General features: G+C 38.0%; 1 long non-coding RNA gene across 1 annotated transcript in view; it reads right to left on the bottom strand.

The window, feature by feature from the left end:
* The window catches only part of LOC136992002 (uncharacterized), an 80428-nt gene that overhangs the window by 56728 nt on the left and 2419 nt on the right, over positions 1 to 21281 (bottom strand). The gene's annotated exons all lie outside the window — the stretch shown is intronic.

The following is a 21281-nucleotide window of genomic DNA, read 5'->3' as shown; positions in this document are numbered from 1 at the left end:
CAGCAAGGGAATGGCTGTGTCTTGCAGATCTCTAACCACATCATCTGTTTATTAAGTATTTCTAGAATGTCATTTTTATTTCATACCAGTGAGATGTTGCCTGTACCTGCCCTTCAGAAACAAATGCATATTCTTCTCAAGATACTTGCCTAAGGTTGTTCCCTTCTGCCTTTACTTTTAAAACAGTAAATTGTAAATGCAGCAACAGAAAATAGGTGAGAATTCTGAATTTGTATGAAGTAAACTGAAAAAAATCTGCATGTAAAAAACTCTAGCCCTCTTCTCATTGGCTTCTTATCTACAACACGGGCAGCAGTACTGACCATTTGGACAGACTTAGGAACATGTGGTACTGGGGAATGGGGGAGAGTACAGTAGTAATTAGTGAGAAATGTTACACTGATAATGCAGGAAACTGAAAAATCTCTGCAGTCTACTTCATAACGCAGTAGAGGAGCCTAGCATTTTTAATTCAGAACACAAAATCAGAAATAGGCAGATGAGACATTTTTTGAACAGGTAGTAAAGGGGATAGCCCAGGATCTAATGGCAATGGGAACATAATTTATTGGATTAGCAACACTGCAGGACACAGGCTGTCCAACATATCCTTGTATGCAGCAGAGAAAACTCTGGAGAGACAGTAACTAAAAGGAGAGCTATTTCAGACCTCAATCTGATCTGTTAGGACTGGCTAAAATCTGAATATTCAAAGTAATTTGAAAGAAAGTTATTGTGAAAAGAATGTTTGCGATTTGAAAAACGGGAAAAAACAGAAAGTAGCCACTCCACAGCAAGGGAGTTCACAAAAGAAAAATCCAGCAAACTTGGAAAATTAGTGGCTAAAATCCAATGAAAATACAATCTAGACAAATTACTACAGAAAAGTAAATAACTGATTGAAAAGACTATTAATCCAATATTTGGAATGCTGCCCCTAAGGAGCTTTTTCCAAATCTGGCAATATTCAAAATTTTCCTCAATGGCTTGTATAATATAAGAAAGAATAAATTTATAAAATCTGGGCAGGATGGCAAGACAGAGCTTAGAATTCAAAACAACCTCAATATACTTAGAGGAATGGTCTGAAAACAGAAAGAGAAAAGTGGAAACTATTTCATATAGAGATAAAAGAAAATCACATGCAGAAATCTACAGCGGGCAATAACTGGCTAGGCTAGTACTGCAGGCAGTGTTTAGGGGATTACAATAGATCTCAGACTGAATATAAGCCAATGCTGGCACTGCAAGATGTGTTAAAGTCATTCTCGGATTATTAACAGGAGTATCTTAAAAGGAAGAGAGAGAGTTATTCTCCTCAACTAGGAATGGAGTGTCCTCAGCATAAATGTGTCCAGTTGGAGTACTCTGTTTAACAAAGATGTAGACCAAGTCTGCAGAAGTGTCATAAAAACAGCAAGATGTTTAGAAAATATGTCCTGTAAAGAAAATTTTAGGGGAAAGAGTATGTTTAGAATTGAAAAGAATGAGGAAGGAAGCTTTCCCATATATAAAAGATTCTTACAAAGATTGCAAGCAAGATTGCTTTGTGCTTACTGAGGACAAAAGGGCTCAGTTAATTTGTAGAAAGGAAGATTTGTTAGATATTAAAAATCTTTCTAAGTATAAGAGTTAAGAAATGAACCAAGTTATCTAGGCAAAGCACCATCTTGGAAGTTAGATAAACAGCTACCAAGGATGTTTCTGTATACCTTTTAACAGAAGAGGAGAAAGGACCATATTAACTTACAGGGTTTCATGTAACTGAGTTGCCCAAAGTGCAATTTTCCCCATACTTCCTCTATAAATACTCTCCCTCTTAGAAATTGGATTTCTTCCTTTTTACTACTTTGTTTTTGGCCTGCTTGGAAGGCTGTTCTAGAACCTGATCGTACTAATGGTTCAGAACCTTGTTCTCCTTTCCAGTTTACATTTCCCCATTTGCTTTTAGGCCAATGCTGGCCTTCCTCCCAGACAGTTCTTCTCCTTGTGCATTTCTTTCTGGTAATTCACTCTAGATGCAAAAGTACAGATGAAACATAAGTATATCAGAATCTTTTACAAATGCTCAGAACATAAATTTTAAAATCTGAAAAAACAAATCTATAGAACTAAAAAAAATAAGAATTTTAGACAAGACCCTAAACTAGAGCCAAGTTTTGTGATTTTGACTATCAAACTACTGAGGAATAATTTTGGAACTCCAGATGATTACAGAGCTTTCTCCTCATTTACGATATATGTTTGTTTTTTCCTTTTCATATGGGCAAGAGACTGTTTCCAGCTAATTATTTCATTTCTCTGGTAGTTGAAGTTACATGTCAGCAGTCTATTAAAATGAGAAAAGTCTGTTCCACTTTCCTTCATGTGTTCTTAATGGATCTCTATCAGCAGACTTAATCATAAGAAAACTCTGGACTGATATTCAAAATAAAATCTTTCCATGTGGTTAAAAGCTTGCCTCTGCTGTGGCACAAATTTATCACAAAAGCATACCACAGTGTTCTGCCTTCAGTTCCTCTCTCCTTTACTGATGTCCTATCATGTGATCTCAGGAATATCCCTTAACTTCTCCGAGCTGTTTGCAGTTTAGATTGTTGACCTGATCCACCTAGATTGTAACCACCCAGCCCAGCATAGAATGACTTCTCTATATATACTTATTCAACATCTAGCACAATGAAGCTTCCGTTTTGGTTAAGGTCTCTACCTACAGTTGCATTGTAAATAACAGTGACTATTGACCCTCATTACAAACTTGCCATCACCGGCTCTGATTAATAAAAGGCAACCTGACAATGTGAGAAGGCAAAACAATTCCGTTACAGATTTTCAACTCATTCTCAGGCCTAAGAAAATTATAATTAATTTTTGATTAATAGTAAGTGTTTGCCATTTATATTATATAGTGCAATGATTTAAAACCAGTCAAACTAAAACACAAATTCTCTGAAGACAGACCACTACATCTGGCAATGAAATGCAGGTAATTTGGACTCAGAAGTGGGGGATGCAATTATGTAGCCAAGCAGACTGGAGAATGAAAAGCCACTTTCTTCCATTATAACTAGGTGGTTTCAAATTATTCTATCATAAGAAAGAGCAAAAGGAAGATCACTGAAATTAAGGAACAACGCATTTAAAACTGGCAACTGGAACTCTACACCAGAAAAAAGCTCTTATTCCTGAAAATGGGAATTTGGCGAAAATAAAATGAATTCATTACAAATGTACATGGAAAGAAATATACCTAATATCAGATAAAATATTCACTATCCAATTAACACGATCAGTATACTCCATCAGACTGCAGGATATGAATCAACTGGAAGGCCTTGTCTAAAGTGTAATGTTAGTATGCCTCAGTAAACGTGAGCCAACTACCAGATTGCACGTGTTGGCGGAGATGGGGCACGCTACTAGTTTAGCATATCCTAAAGGCAAAGTTCAGCCTAGGCTTCCCCTTTTCTGAACACATTTGTGTTGCTGTCTACACAAGGCCTAACAAATTTTGGATTCCACAACTGTACTAGAGCTCCTCATAACCTCCTCTGACACAGCTGCTGCCAGTTAGAGATAGGCAATTGGACCAGGGAGACTTAGAAACGCTCAGCCTGGCATCATGGGTAACAAATCTACAACAGAGCAGCCTAGCTGAAGTGCAGGATCCAAGCCAGTCCAGTCCAGCATGACCAATTTTTTTCCAAGAGAACTATGAGTGCTCCGTCATGAACAGCCAGTCACCCTCTGTTAGCAGCCAAGTTTGGGATGTTCCCCTGAACCTCCACGATTCTTCTAGAAAAATATTTCTATTTCCTAAGGTGTGTCAGTTTTTGAGGCCATCATTTATGGATCAATTTTCTCCCCGTATCATATGGAAATATGCAGTGTCACAATCACTTTTACTCAACAGGAACCATGGGTTAAGCCACACGGTATTTCCACAGTAAAAGAAATTGTATATATTTTCACTTGCAAGCTTATAAACCTTTCTCTGTGAATAAGATTTATTTTTAAAAGAAAGAGAGCGTGTATGAGTCAAAAGGTTCATTTACAAGGCTGTCATGGAGACAGCATTTTTAAATAACCACAGCTACATCAAATGATAATCATCAAACCAAATAAACTAAATGCCAAAATACTCTGAAACCTAAAAATAAGAGCCAGGTCTAAATTACTCTAATTTCTATGGCTTTACAACATTTCAGAAGGTAAGTCACGTTCTGAGTGTATACTCTTTGGTTTTCATTCTTGAAGAGCAGTGAAGTGGTTTGTGAATCAGGCTTTTAAGACATTTGGCTGTAGCAAAATTGTAATAAAAAATGCATAATATGTACTTAAGAAGGAAACTAACACCTCTGCCATAAATTGGTTCTTTGAAATATTTAAATTAAAAAGTCTAAAGCATACTATGCTTGAATAAAACAGAATTAAACAGCATGTAACTTAGATACGTGGGTTCCCTCACAGGGATAAATTTAAAATTGGGATTGCTCAAGGAAGGGAAACTTTTTTCAAGACAATATCAACATTCTTAGTGGGATTTTCTCCAATTCAGACTTTCTTTTGACATTGTCGGAAAGATCTTCCTTTCCATTGTAATTCATGGGAATTATCATTAACAATGAAAATATTACTCATTTACTTACATTCCCTTTTGAATAGTGTAGGAGTTTTACGGAAAAATAAAATAAAAAAGCCTCCTTTAATGAACAGCAAAGTATATCTCTATGGCTTAGTGCCTTGTTCTACTCTCCAAATGCAAAACCTTGAAGTCCTTATACTCAGTTCCCACTCAGGCATAATTCCCACTCAAGTAAACTGGCATTTTGCCTGAATAAAATGAGTAATGCAGTAGGAATTCAGCCATGAGACTGTATCAGTTTATTGCAATATTTCCCCACAGACCACAAGCAAAACTGTACTGTGGATGACAGAAGAAGGCTGCCCAGCACATATGCAGCTATTGGAATTCTGCCAGCCGGGCAATATCCACTGTATTGCTCCAGACTGGATCAAACGACATAGTGTGAGAGGCAGTCAAAGCAGCAGCTCAGTGCAGAGGCAGTTCTGCAAGCAAGGGCTTTTTTTTTTCCCCCTCAAAGTTCTGTGTTCATGTATTTGGGGAAAAAGTAAATTCAAAACAAGATGAAGAGAAGAGACATATCCCCAGTTCAAGTTACTGCATCTAACTTCCAAACAGTTACCAGTTAGTTCCAAAGCTGAAATACGGTTTTGCTGTGCAGAGAAGATAGTATGTTCTTTTATAATTTCCTCAGTCTCATCTGGAGTTTGAATGGACTGTGGATCAGGTTCTAATAACACATGATACATAAATTAATGCAAATTTAGAATGTCCAGAATACACTATCCAGACAGCGGAAAAGGACAGACCAAAGTAAAAATAGTCAAAAGTAAATATAATCCCTCCCTTCTACATGTGTATGCCTCTCTTCTATCTTAAGGAGTATGTCTGTTCCGTTCAATGACTTTTATGTGGATCCCCTGCATGCTTTGTTTTGAATTCTTCTGTGTTAGTCTCAGTTTAGCCTCTTGGAACCTGTGGTTTAGTACACTACCAAAGAAAGTCCTGATCTAAAATGAGAACCACCTCTATAGGCTATAAATACAACACAATTAACTTCAACAGCAAATTTATTACAAAACATATCAACCCCTCCTTACATACTGACTAACACTTCAGAGGAAAGAATCTGTATCAGTAAATATATATTTATTACTGCATTCATTATGCTTAGCATGCTTATAGATCACATACACAAACAGAATTATTAATAGCCTTCACTCTTCAGTCTCTGTATTTTCAGGGGATAATAAAAAACCACTGTTCATCCCCTACATCTTTTCTTGTTCAAAGTCACTTCACTGTGTGCATGACTCTCAGCATCTTTTGAGAAAAGGGCAATATTTATTAACTATCCAATTAAATGCATATATTATATAGTTTCTGTTCATGCCACTGTAGTAAAGAATCTGTCAGCATTTCCCTTATAAACCCTGCTTTCAGAGGTTTATAATCACAGTGTAAAATTTGCCTCTTCCACTACAAAGTTTCAACTCAGGGACAAATGTTGTTCTATAAAGCTCTATATTCAGTAAGAACTGGCTTTGACTGTCCAACACATACTATTTAAACATGGAACCAATTTTCATTAATGCACAGTGGCATTCAAAATACATCATGCTATCGTTCTTCTTGCTTTACTTTTAGTTAAAGCGAGATGTCCAGACCCATATGTAGCTTGAGTCTTTACACACCTACTCAGCACCCCTGAACACCAGCTTGTCCATAGATTTCCATGAGAGCTGCATAAGACAACAATCAAAACAATACAGTTCAAGCTACACGGGATTGTTTCTTTTGCTAAACAGTTCTTAAAAGAGGCTGCTGAGGAAAATACGTTTTGTCATTGCAACTTACACAGTCACTGCAAGCTTAACCATGACTAGCTAACTCTTAACAGAACAGTAGGGATTATCTCTTGGACAAGTTGTTTGTGTTTACCTGCTTGCATTGCATATGCACAGAGTCATTATTCTCCCACCCTGGCTTGGTATCTCTCACCATCAAATATCCAAGCCCAAGTAAAAGGAGAAATAAGCTGCCCCTGCAGTAAAGTGAAAACAAAGACTGAATTGTGACAGAGGTCATTTGTTTCAGGAGTATCCGTAGCTAGAAATATCTCTATTTTACTTGTAACATCAGTTGTTCTGTATTGTCCAGGCACAAACGCAGACTGAACTCCCAATTCTTAATTCTTTCAAGCAGGTAAGAGACCAAAGTAAGAATTTAAATGCTGTTCTTATGAACTGCACCGTGTAAGAATAAGAGAACATGCCCATACTTAGGCACCTGCACTTTTGCACTGGATTTTTACATTGCAGATAAGACCTTTGCAAAACAGAGTTCATAGGAACACAGAGAAAAAAATACTTCCCACATGCATCCCAGGTAACGCAACAGTCACTGAAGCTCTTAAAAATGCCGAAGCTGTAATATTTTTCCTAGCTTAATTTTGTCTGAGGCCTGCACACTTAAACTTCAGATGCCTCAATCAGTTCAGTTCTTTCTAAAATTTGACCCCTTTCTTTAGTTCCTCCCTTCATGCTAAGCCAAAAGTAGGGCTATGTAGCTGCAAGCTACTTGCAAAACATCCAAGTAGGTGGTTTGTGGAGTTCTCCATCCAAGCCAGGATCTATGCTGTCCTGCAAAGGCATATACTCTTTAAAAATACAGTAAGCTTAAATTGACTCTTGTTTCTTGAATAATGTGGTCACAGAAAAGCTAGTCCTACCATTGAGAAGAGATGTTAAGCAATTCCTGGCCAGGATGATTTCCTGTGGTTTTGATTGGCAGCCCCAACTATGAGTGCTCTTGGTGCATCAGAGTAGGGCAGTTTACAAAGCCAAACATGTTTGTGTGAGAAGCAGTTTAGCTGCAGAATATGACCCAAGAATGTTATTTGCTGGAGGTCTGAAAAGAATCACATTTTTAACACAATGTTCTTCCCTGTTCCTCTTTACTACTGCTCCCCTGCCTCTATCCACCCTTTCTTAATTCTCTTTCAAGAAGAGAAATTTCCTAAGAGGAAAATGTCTTACTCTAGGAGGCCCATGTTTTACATATCTCTCAGAATGTGGGCATAACTATATATGCATATAAACAGATGCTGGCCTTACAAAACTATAGCTGTAGAATCTCAAAACTCACAAAAATATTTCAGCACAGCTGCCTTCCAGTTTCATGTCTTGTAATTGTTATTCTTCCTTTGCATTAAAGTAATACCTCAAAATTCTGCTGAGCCAGCACAGAAACTGAGGAAATCAGAGCCCAGAAAGAATCTGGATAAGTTGATATATGTCACTTTTGTACCACAGTCTAACCTAGATCACCTCAGGAGCCCAACATGGACAGTTTGAAGCTGTACTATAATCTGCTAAAATGTCATTGCACTGCATACTCCAATTTTTCCCTCACCAGGCTCTTTCTGTCCTCAGTAGCATCTGGCTTGCAAAGATGTCCTCTGAGGTCCTCACTCTGTAACAACTACAGTAGAGAGACCTTCCTCCCACAGAAATTAGGATTTTAGGAGCTCATAAGGTCATTCCAGATCTTTTAACAGGATAGACCTACATCAGAATTTCACCTGGAATGCCTTGTCTTGGTATGCTGCTCACTTCTGTGATTTAATGTCAACTCTCAAATTTTGGTGATGGCTTTGTTTGGCCCATGGCTGCTGGAATCCAATTATTAACTATTGAACCTCAGCTTCTCTTAAAATTGAGCTAATTTCTAGCCCTCAGAAAAGCTTAAAAAGGTTTAGCAACATGAACTTCGCATTTTTTTGGCAAAAAACAGAAGGCAAATAAAAAGAACTTCAAATGTACTGCTTTTTAAAAGTCTCGTGAATTTTGAGAGCCAGACTCCTGATTTTTGCCAATACTTGGACTTGGCAATATCGTCTCGCCTCGCAATTTTACTGTTACGGCTGCACCAGCGTGCAGCTGAGATGAACAGAGAAATTACCATTCCCTCAGACTTGCCAGCATAACTGCACATGTAGTTGTCCTCTAATTCCTCTCCTGTCAAAATGATATGGAGTAGAGCTTTTCAAACCCAATTTATTTTGACTAAAGTAGGTTAGGCAGGAATCGCACAAAAAAAAAATATGCAATGGACTGAGGAAGCAGTAACTTCTGTTGCAGGAGCTCTAGCAAAGAGATGGAGGCAGGGTAGAGTGGCAATCCAGCTCAGCTATGTTCAGAACAAGACGTTGAAGACCACAGTCTTCATTTAAGACAATGCATACTGAGAAAATAAGAATGATTTGAATGATCAGACCAGGACAATAGATGGGAAGCTTCGATATAGACAACCTTTTACATGACTAATTTTGTGCTCAGATAACTTGAGACAATTTCATTTTTCAATTTATCTATTTATTTTTAAGTGTGTTTATTAATGTTACATTACAGCATCAGGAACTGCTGTTGCAGTTACAAACTAACATCTTCAGAAGTATTGTTATACTTTCAGCTGTCACAAACAATGCAAAGATTGTTCTAGAAGGTGTGCCCACTCAAGTTTTTTTCCAGACACAGAAGTATACTTAATATTAATTTAATATTAAAGGTAGATTTCACAATGGGATTCTTTGTTGTGACTTTAAAAGGAATTTGTAAGCACGTATGTGAGCAAAACTGATCTTATAAGAGTAAATCACAAGCAATAACTCACCAAAATTTTCAAGCTATGATTGTCTTTCAGCACAGATCCACATATCACCAGGCAACAAGAAAGAATATACCTAATAGCCACCTAAAAATCCAATTTTTTTCAATATAGCTGGCTTCTTCAACATCCTTATTAAGTGACCAACAAGTCTAGCTCTGATTTCAAGCACACAACTAACAGTGCAGAACAGCTCTTCTCTCCTTTATGGAATTTCACACCGGCATGATTATGGTTAGATCCCAGTTTTATAATATAGAAACAAACACAGTCCTTTTGGAGCTTAAAACAATATTAAAACAAGTAAGGAGAGGCAAAGACAAAGAAAACCAGAAAATAGTAATTCCAAGTTAAAAATGCATAGAATAAACATACTGCTTTGAAAAATTATAACTGCATATGTAGACAGTGTAAATTGATTTACTGTATTAACTTCCTTACTACTGAAAGATGGCTTCACTGTGGAGTTTTACACAGAGCAGAAGCACACTGACCCACAACTATTTGTCCAGTACCCTGGAAAACATGTTTTCCATGGAGTTTGCCACCTTGAACCACTTTATTTCTAAAAGTCCAAAGGATTTGTTATATCAAGGCTTTCAAAACATTTTTTGCCAGAAGTGTTAATGTGTGTCATTAAAACTGCCAAGCTGTACATAGCACACAGAGACTCTCGCTGGAGTTTATAGAATCTGACATAAGAATGTTAAAGAAAACAGAGCACATATATGGAGAGTGACAGCTGATTATTTATTTTTACATATTTTTCAAAGTATCAATAAATCCATCTGAAACTTCATGGCTTGAGATGTTGTAAGAGCAGCAAACCACGAATTATAATTTAGTTTCATTCGCCTTCTACACACACATAATTTCCCCCTAGCCCCCAAAGAAATATGCCCACAATGAACTTTTAATCATCAAACAAACTTCAGTTTCCTGGAAGGCCTAGGAAAGTGTTATCAAAAGCAAAATTATGAAGTAATACCCACCTCACCAAACATCCAGAACTGTTTAAACCTCACTTCTAGTTTAATAGTTCAGCAGGACAGTTTAAAGAATAATGCGTTTGATCTACCACAGAACCGTATGCACCTGCAATTTTCCGCTGAGGATGCAAATTCTGTCTTAATCCACAGCCTACAAAATGCATCAAGTGCCATGTTCAGAGAGCACCAGTAGCGCCTAGTAGAGGTGAGGCTGGTGATTTAAGGAAAGACATCAGAGCTGCTTATAAAGCCTTGCTAAGCTTTAACCATTTGGGTTGAAACATTCCTTATTTGCCATCAGCTTCACATACGCAATTTTTGGGGGTGGGGGCTCTTTCTGGTCACTGATGTATCTTATAGTACCCCTATGGAAATTCATCTACATTTGATCAGTAATTAATGCAACTGCATTTTGTATATGCTCAAAAAGGACTTCAAAGTTTAACAGCTCTCTAAATATTTTAACCACAGAACCTCTAAAGACTGCTTCAACTCCGGGATCAAGCTTGTCTGCAAGAGTCAGCTTTAAGCACAAAGCATAGTGTTGGGGACTTAGGTCTGTGTATTTTGCTTTAGACAGATCCCTGTAATTCAGGCTGGTTACCTCTGAGGATGGGGTGAGAATACGCCCAAGGTCAGGACCACTAATGCAGGGGACAAGTAAAAACTGCTGCAGAGAGTTGCCCTTCTCTACCACACTCACCCCTCTGCCAGCAGCAAGCACAACTGTCCTGAGTTCTCTTCCCAGCTCTGCCTGTTCCCTCCTCACAGAAGGAAAAGCCCAGCTGGGACTATCATTCTATATCCCTTTACATTTTGCCTACAGTAGATAAAAGCCTTGATGTGGCTCTGAACACAAAGCTGGCTCCAGGTCTCTCTCCCATGTTCTTGATGAACTGCAGGCCTAGCAGCCTACAGGAGAAACCAAATACAGCTGAGTCAAATACAGACTGGACAAAAGCTAAGACTATAAAAGAGCAAGAAAAATAGTTTATGAAATAACCCAGCATTAGATAAAAATTGAGACTGGAGGCTGCTAGGGAGAAGAAAAAGAAAACAGGGAATAAGTTCAAAGTAAATGAAGCCTAGGGTCTTTCCTTGAGGCATTCTGAAGCAATTCCTCATCTCCCAGTAATAACCTGTGCTTGAAACGCCAAGGGAACCTAGGAGGTGGATTTCTGTTACAAGGACGTTCTCCGGATCCCAGGATGCAGCTGAAACTACCTTTGTCACGTCCTATGCCCTGCACAGGCAAGAATGGCTACAGGATCTGGACACACACGAAGGGCTTAATTTCATAAAAAAGCTACTACTGTTTCCAATACCATTTAACTGCTGCTTTAGGCATCTCATCCCAAAACGGAAACGTAAAATCTCCCTGCTCATCTGCTGCCTAAATTCACCAGAGACCTTTCCAATCACCTTAGCTTCCCTCAGTGCATAGAGTTCTCGGTTTTCAAATGCCAAAATTACTCCAGTCTGCACGGTTCAGTGCCCATCTTCAACTGGGATCCACAAATAAGGTGCACCCTGCAGAAATCTTAGAGGCCTGATCTAGCATGTTAGCTGGGCAAAGTAAGGACATCTTTTGTGATAATCTTTTACCCACTCTCTACGCAGTGAATATAGGTCTCCAGGGTCTTCAGTACAGGGTCATGTCTGAGCATTAAATTCCATGTAAAAATAAATATATTGAAAAGAAAATCTGTATTAATTAGTGACATGCTAGAAGGAAAAAAGATTTCCTCTTCCTTATTAAAAAGTTGCTGTATATTATAACCCCCTAGAACTTGGCATTTAAATATAGTTGTTTTCTTTGTTTCCAATAAAATCTCAGCCACAATTACCTAATAAATTATAAATCACAATGTATTTTTTATGTAAATGCATTTTTGTGTTCACACGCAGGATTAATGTTTGTGTATGCAAATGAACAAAGGATATGTTCAAAGAGGTCGTGGTTCAAATCATTCCAAACTTCAAAATTCTTTATTGTTTTAATGGTTGAATACGATGCTGTTCTTTTTCTTTTTTTCCCCTTAACAATTAATAACTTGTTTTAAATGCACCTGTTGCTAATACCTAACTTCTGTTTAGCGCAGCTTCATGGAAAATATGGTCATGTGTCAGTGTATAGTTCCTGCTTGATGTTGCATATAATTCTTATAATATTCTGAATGGCATGTGCTAATTATTTAGCACAATAGCTCATCTTATGGAGCTGTAAGGCTGTAAAAGAAGGGTGGTAATTACTTAGGATGGGAATGTCTATTTTTTTGTAAAAACCAAAGTGTGGGAGGCAAAATCTAAAAAATAAAATACAATGGAAAAAAGGATTGAGTAATAGCCTAAGAGCACCAGAAGGGTTAATACTTTGAAGTTTTTATTATCTGTAAGTCTAGATCTGAAGCTTCCAATGCAGATAGTACAGTTCATAGAAATGTGGAGCAGCTACTAAGTGGCCAGATTCTGTTCTTCCACTTTCTATTCAAAGCAAGAATCCTTCCCCCTTGAGCTCAGCAGCAAAACCAATGGCTTCAGTGGCGCAGTGATTCCCCCCTACTTTAATAACCATGCTGAGCTTACTGGGGGAAACCGAGTCATTCTGCTTTACCTTATTTCCCTCTAACTTTTCAGTTTATATCCTCTGTCTTCCAATGCAGCTACTTAACCTGATGTGCTAAACTTGCCTAGTCCAAACAACTACCTCAAGAACAAAGAGAAAGCCCACAAAACTGTAACATTTTAGAAATGTTAAATTTAGGAAAGAAAAAAACAACAGTAGAACATTTCTGATTTACATTCACACAGTTTTGTTGTCACAGTACAGTCAACATTTTCGCATTGTTTCCATGTGCTCCTGTCTGTATTCATCTGCCATCTTTCTCCTGGTTAGGCTGTAAACTCTCTAAGGCAGACTTTTTATTCTGTGTCTGTGCAGCACCTAGCATAATGGATTTCAGTGCCATAGCTGGGACTTTTTGCTGCTGTGATAAGTAACTACAGAGCAACTTGGACATGATTATTAAGAAGATATTTGAATTTTTGCATAGCAAAAGAACAGACCTCATATAAAGATGGGTGGTTAACATCACATAAATTGACATACCAACGAATCAAGTATGGACCAAAACCAAATTCAATAATCAAAATGCTTAGGAGAGGGAGCCACATAGCTGACAGCTTACATTCTCAATCTACCTCTCTCTTAAAACTTAATTTCATAAACTCACCCATACACTTTATGCAGAGGAGGCATGTCTTTAACAGATGTTTGCAGCAGCTTCAAAAATGCACACACAGAGAAAGCAGCTTAAACTGACAAAGAAGTGAAGAAATCACACAAAGGAAAGCAGCCAAGAAAACAGATTCACACAATGTATTCACTGTTACTATTATGCTAGGCCTAGATTAAAAAAATCTGTACTTGGAATAAATGGAAATAATTAAAATTCACAAGGGATCAAGCCTTATATTTTAGGGTATGAACTCTCAGGGTGCCGAGTGTCACAACTGCTACAGGCTGAAACAAAAGCAAGAGAATACTCAAAACCTCACTTAGGCAAAGGTGAACTCATGACTTGGAGGACTACAGCCTGAGACAAATTGGATGTAATATGTACAATTTATGGGTCTGATTCTGTCCACAACTATTGGTCTTACTGCTTTTAGTCACTAGACTTTGTGAGAAAGGACACACAGAGAGGTTGGACAGATGAGCAGAATCAAAATAGACTATGGAAATGCACATGGCATACAATAGACAAGAAAAACAGAATAGCACAAGGAGACATTTTCAACACACAGAAAGGAAAAGACTCTCACAGTATACTCTGAAAGCTCATTAATTGTATGGAGAGAATAATGAATAAAATCATCTGAATACTCATTTAAATCTAAACACTCTCCAGACCTCTTTTCACGGTAGTCATGCAATCAAGATTTATCAGCTCAAATGTTCAGGGACAGTGAATCTTCAGCTTCCATGTTCTGCAATTCACTGAGATATAATTTAAAAGCTGCACCTTCCAAAATTCTTGCACTAGAACGCTGATTAAAAGGCTTCCGCTTACCTAGCTGAAATGCAAACAATGCCATGAAAATCATGCCACCACTCACAAGTAAGCCATACAGTTTACATTTTTGAGTATTAGGGACAAGTTGTAAGTTACCGATAAAAAAAAAGGGGGGAGGGGGAAAACATTCAGGAAAAACTGCTTCCAAGAATTTCAAAGAACTGAATAAGTGTTGAGAAAATTGCAGTTTGCTTGTGAATATTTGTGTAAACAAACTGGTGAAATCCACTGAATAGATTATTCTCTAGGTTCCAATGACAGACCTTAAAAGATGACATTTTAAATACAGATATAGCCCACAGAGGGGTCAGAAAGTCAATGCTTAAATTGAAAATGGATAAACTAATATCACTTTAAACTGTTCTTAATCATCTTTGAGGGAGGACCCAACACAGAAAGATTCAACTTAAGCTGAAATTTTACAGAACATCTGTGAATGGCTGAAATAGAGTTCACAACTGACTCTGTGCTGAATATTTCTCTATACTGGGCTTCCTGCTTCCACTGATGATGTGAACAGCAAAATTGCCACTGACTTCTAACAAAACCAAATCAAATACTTTAATTATACACTTTGTGCTATCTGTACTGTACTGTATTATTATCTATAATTGATTATTCAACTCAGTAACAATTGTTCTTTAAAATGCTTTTTGACACATTGTCGGAAAAGTGCTATATAAAACAAAGTGGATGAGCACACAGACTTCGGACATTCTACCATATGTAATGATGAAGCTAGCACAAACCAGTCTAGTCCCACTTACACAAAGACATACCTAACTTTCTTGTATCTGTACTCTACACCTATAGCCTTCAGCTGAGAAACAGACCTCAATGTTCTGCATACTGCGCTAATGGAGAAAGAGAAAAACCCCGTTGCCGGAAGTTTTCCTGCATAGATAAGACAAACATTCAGCATGGTAGAAGAAAGGCAGAAAAAGTGTAGAAGAGTGAGTTACTCGCCAAGGAGATGCAGCATGGTAAGTTACAAAAGCAACTCAGGTTTCTGGAATCCCCACTGCAGAGTCATTTCAATTAAGTAAATATCCACAGGCACAGAAAGGGAGGTCCGGCTATTCTTGTCTGCCTCCTCCTGTGTCCTCACTGAGGAAAACCTGCTTGAGTTCACATGGCCATGCAGTAAACTGATCAACATACAGATCTGGCTGAAAACTAATGACTTCCTTTTCCTGAGCTAGTTTTCAGTTAGGTCACTCCCTTTATCTGGCTCTAGACAGCCACGCAAACGCTGCGCCATGACCCAGATGGGGGGGGACCAAACATACAACTCTTAGCAGCAGAAGTGCTCACGTGATTATGACATAATATTTGGATTATGACATAATATTTCTAAACTGAAACCTTCAAAAATCTAGAGTCAATTCTACGAAAATCATTGACACTGTTTTGATCCTCAGCCCTTAAAGCAAACATGACATTTTTAGGAACTTTTCTCAAAAGATCTCTTTACACACTGAACACTGAAACTCTTGGATTGTGTTCTCAGGAAAGGAAAATACTGCGGACTATCCCCTTTGACTCCTATATATCAAACTGTTTTGCTAAGCATAGAAAACTGTTTTGATAGTTCCCTGTTTTAAATGCCAGTAATATAAATAAGGGTTGGGGTTTTTAAGCCATCTAAACTAGCAGGCTTAGTTCCAAGTAGTCTTAGTATTTACAAGAATGCCAAAGTAATGTCTATATGATTTTCAGATTAAGAAAAGAACCCTGAGATAAAAATTATTGTTGGAAAGTAATAAGTTTCCTAATCACAAAAATATTTATTTTTCTGTCTTCAGAACACATACTCTTCCTTCCCATAATTAACAAATGAGATTAAATGTTAACCAGTTTAAATCTGTCAAAATATTTTAATAAGGGGGGCAGATGTTCTGTTTTGTTAAGTATCACTATTTACTTTATGAGGTAATAATAACCTTACCTTTCCTCTGCAATAGTTAATAGTAAATGGTTAGAGCTTGCCAAAGAGCAAATAAATCATTACACTAAATACAGGTTGTCAGGCTAGTTTAGTACCTTGTACACTCCATTTTGCTTAGATAAATGGCTTAGAATGGGACTTACTGTCTATGCTATTTGCTAGAAAGATTCTGGCTTTCTTATTGCGTGTAGTTTCATATCAGGTGTTTAAAAAGCTACTATATCAATATGTAGATTTTACACTGACAGGCTTACTTGTTTGGGTTGACTTCATAAACGTACAAACGTAAGACAAGTTGCAGACCTCCCAAGAACGTCATTACAGCGAGCACTCTTTGTAGAAGGACCACGGCTTTGGTAAATAAACAAACGCTCCAGCACAAAACTCAAGCAAGTTGGATCATATAAAATCTAGGCTCTGAAACATTCCTTCGAGTTCTGAATACCTCTTTGATTTAGTCACATTAATCCCCCTCATATTCACTCTTGATTGAATTTGCAAGTGTCCAGCTCCAATAAAATAAGTAGCCAGATTTTAAAGCTATTGTGAAGCTCTATTAAGTGCACATTAGATGTTGAGATTTCCTGAATATCTGAGCCCAGTTTTCAGATCCTTTAAGCACAAAAGGATCTGTCCAACACAACTCAAGTCCCAGTAAAATCAGTCTTGTGAACCTATCAACTAACATCTTATTTGTTCTTACGATTATATGTTGATTTCTGGACAAATAGGCATAATTGAAATTTGGTAGGAAACTGTATTTGCACAGAAGCAGTGTATTTACTCAAGGTCCACTCTTTCATCTTTCCCTGCTTTAAGAGCCCTGCCATCCAACCACAGAAAAGAAATAATTTGGAAAACTATTCAGGTCTAACAGCAAATGGTTGAAGGAAAGAGATCGCAAGTTCCATAGGCTGATATTTATTTCCATAAACTATTTGCAGAACACTTGAGAAAAGCAACTCTGGTCACGGAAAGGATGAGGTTGTGAGTGATCCGTGAACAAGGAAAATGTCCAGTAAATCGGATCACTTATTCACACTGAATAATTCAAACAGCTTGACGCAACACTAGACATGCTCCTTACTTCTTTTAAAGGATTAAAATATTCATGGTTTCTTCTGTCACATGCTGTTATCTCTCTGTAACGTCAGAAGCAATGGGTATCTTCCCAAGGGCTGTAGGATACTTGGATGTGGGTCATCAACTCCACTTGTGGAAGCTGTCTGGCAAACACCATTTCTAACAATGATCTCAAACTCACCTCTCTGCATCCCATATCACACTAGTCCCAGCAAAGAGAAGCTGAGATGCTATCACCATCTTTATTGCTTGTGTTCTGGTTCCACTCGGTGCGCAACATAAGCACCTCTGTGCTGAGAGTATTGCGTAGCAAGAGCTCCTCAGAAAGGAGGATGTCTCTGCTCTATCACAGCTGTGACAAGGTCACCTTAGACATTATCCTCACCTTGATAGAACAAGAAATTCCATTCAGCAACTCTGAGAATGAACCCTTTGCTCTTTCCACAGCCAGGTGCACAAGAGCAGAGTGGGGGCAAGTGAAGGCAAAGAAGGTGGATGCCAAGTCTTAAGTACTTACATCAGAGAAACCCACTAGAAGGGGTTATGCAGGAGCGACCAATTTCCTTACAGCAGGCACTACCATCTCTCCTCGAAGTAAAAATGCAGGGGACAAACAGCTACTATTCAGCACATTTTTTAGACACCAGCCCCCAAAGATACTTAGAACGTGGCAACTTTTCTCTAACTGCTTCAATTTTCCAGTCCACTTGAATTCATGTTTTGCAAGATGCACAGACTTTACAAATTCTTTAAGAATTCTCCATGTATCACAGCTATTTGGTAAATTCCTCTTTAAGACAATCCAACCTGTTCAGTTTTTCAGTGTGGGTTTTTTTTTTTTTGTTTTTTTTTCGCTTTCTTTTAAAGACATCTTAATTAGTCTAATCCTGACTGGTCTCTTTCCAATGTTCCTGTTGGCACAGTAGGATTTCAATTAACATTCTGCTTTAGTGCTGCAAATGCCCTTGCTCAGATTTTTTTTTTTTTCAAATGTGCTATTTTGGATGCCATCTCTCTTCTCTTTTCTTCCTCAAAAATTGTTCAGCTTCTAAAAGGTTTTGGAAGCAGAGGTTGTTCTGCCAATTTGTGCTTTCTGAGCTTATCAAGAGATAGCGCATCATTATTATTTTTTATTATTTTTGGGGGGGGCACTTGAGGGTTATATTCCTTGTCTGCTCTGACCACATCACTCATCCCCCTTTCAATCCCTCCTGGTTTCACAACAGCAAGTTCATGCTTCTTGTCCTCAGCTTCAAGGCTCTTCAAAACTCCACCCTTCTTTATTTGTCTGTTCTTGTCTCTAATTGCATTTCTTTCTCTCTTTCACTCACATACGCGCGCACACACACACACACTTTCTTCTAATCCACCAACAATAACAATCTTTTCTGCTGTTTGTCAGCTTATCTCACACACAGCCCCACCCCGCCCCTCACACATGGAGTGCCCTCCCTGAACTGAGCTGTCAGGCGATTGTCCTCGCTTCTCTGAAATCTATCCTTAAAAATCCACCTCTGCTACAACGTCTAAAACAAATCAGCTAATTAATGATGGTTATGTTGAGGGGCAGATGGAATAGCTGACATTTACTTTACAATAATCAAAAAAAAAACCCTTTTGTGTGTGTAACTATCTTAAACTATGCTAGACTTCTCTCTTTTCCTACTCTTCACTGTTTTGTATGTTTAAACTATAAACTCTGCAGGATAGTTCTGTGGATACGTCTATGCTGCATACCATGTACTAACTGATAACCTTTATATGAAATAGAAGAGTATAGCCACAGCAGCATGGAGCTCCTAGCATGGAGCTAATTTACTCAGACGGTATTCTGTATCTTGCAATATGTGTCCACAGTAATTAACACAATGGCAAAATGATCTTGTTTGGACCACTTTGGCAGTGCATAGCATTATATATTTTTTATTTTTTTTAAACAGGTATATATGTATATTCATATATATACAAATATACAAATAATACTGAACTGAGTACTTTGGTACTACCAAGGTGCTAAATAATGAAAGTATATCTGGACTATCTTAAACTGCATAAAGCCAACCATTCAAACACTTGTGGCTTGAGTTCAAAGACATCCCCCCACAAAGTTCCTATTTATGTCCACTGTATTTGAAGCTGCTCAGAGGCGGACAAAATCTTACTGTGGATTTAAATCTGTAAGTTTAGGTTCCACTCCAGACCTCTGTAAAATTCTGCTACTCCAATGCAACTGGAAACTTCAGCCATTAGGCTACAAAGCAGAGAGCCACATCTGTTGCTAACCACTCCACTGTATTGCTCTTGGCTACAGAAATTGGCACACCTTAACCGCATGAGCTCAATAAACCAATTGGACCTTTTTGTGCTTACTCATCTTCTCCGAAAAACTAGACTAACTTCTTGGGACATCAGTTTTCAATCACTAAAAAGAGTAAAATATCTACCAGTTTGAGAAATTTGTTGCAAAACTTAAATATTTATAGAACGACAGATGAAGAACAGCGGTAAACCAGGACTGCTGCCATAGCAAAAACTGCTTCAAACTGGAACAGTTAATCCAGATAGGAATCTACAGCAGGTGGATGACAGTTTTCAGCTGTTGCATAAGATGTGGCTAAGTAGAAAGTGACTAACACGAGAAAGTTCATTTCCACTCCTTTTATAGTGGCTGAAGAGTGTTTACTCTTTGTGACTTTATATTACATTGGCCTGCTTCCAAAAACCACTAAGAAAATTTAAAATACAAAAAAAACCCTACTGTAACATTCCTCCAGTGTTTAATCCACGTCAGTCCTCTACACTACAGTCTTGCAACCCAGATCATTCTCCCCACAGGTACTGATCATCACTATTAATTTCAGAGATTTCACAAGCAATCAGATACAACTATCCACAGACCTGATGACAACATCGCCCGAGAAGCCCAAATGGCCTTCCTATCCCATTTCCACACAGCATGACTCTATTACAGCCCTTCACAGAGAGCAGTGGGCGGCTGCACCAGGAGTTTCCAATCCAAAGCAGGCCCGGTGAGAAGAGACACACAGCCTAGGCATCGCCTGCCGCACTACACCTTCTCCTGGGCCCTAATACAAAGGAGCCTCACCCACGGCTTCTGCTGTAAAAGGGATCGCTGCAAAGGAGACACCAGAGCAAATCTGCCAGGGTGGAGGAGGAAACCAACTGCCCGAAGACCTTGCTCTGTGTATGAATCACACAATCTGGGCCAAACAACTCAGATTATGCAATATGTCAAAGTCACAATTAATTTAACATCATGGCCTGTTACTACCAGGTTATTGGTTCTACTTACTAGGGATGTTATTTAAACATCCTTTTACTTCAGCTTCAGAAAAGGTCATATGAAGTGAGGTGTTTACCTACTTTATATTTTGAACACTCAAACCTATACATGATTTTTTTTCTACTTTTTTTCTAATTAAATTAATGGTTCTAGCAAGTAGGGGAGGAATATGTAGCTGGTAATGGTAAGAAAGAGAAGTGTGTGGGATCTTCTTTTGAGTATAATTCTTCTGTACATTAAATGAGATGAACAAAAGAGAAATTAAACATAATACTGTGCCACTGTACTGTGACATAAGTGTCAACTTAGAATTTAAAATACAATTATAAGAGTCTTCTAATAATTATATAGGTGGCAAACAAGGCTTTAGGGCAAACATATGTGGCAAAAAATGACAAATGGCATTCTACAGAAAATCAGCTAAGCCTGACCCCTCCTATGCATCATATTGCGTTAAGGTCAACCTGGTGGAAAGGTTAAGAGCAGTTAATGTTAAACACTGACCCATCCCTCCCCAGTCTTTTCCATATTCATAGGAAACTATCATCCATATTCATGCAACAAGATAAGCACCTTCAACATACAGAGGTTAAAAAAAAATGAAGATTTTACTTCTTTACAACCTTAT

This window comes from Apteryx mantelli, chromosome 4, assembly GCF_036417845.1.
Source record: "Apteryx mantelli isolate bAptMan1 chromosome 4, bAptMan1.hap1, whole genome shotgun sequence".
Taxonomy (NCBI): Eukaryota; Metazoa; Chordata; class Aves; order Apterygiformes; family Apterygidae; genus Apteryx; species Apteryx mantelli.
This window is presented reverse-complemented; position numbering and strand designations above follow the sequence as displayed.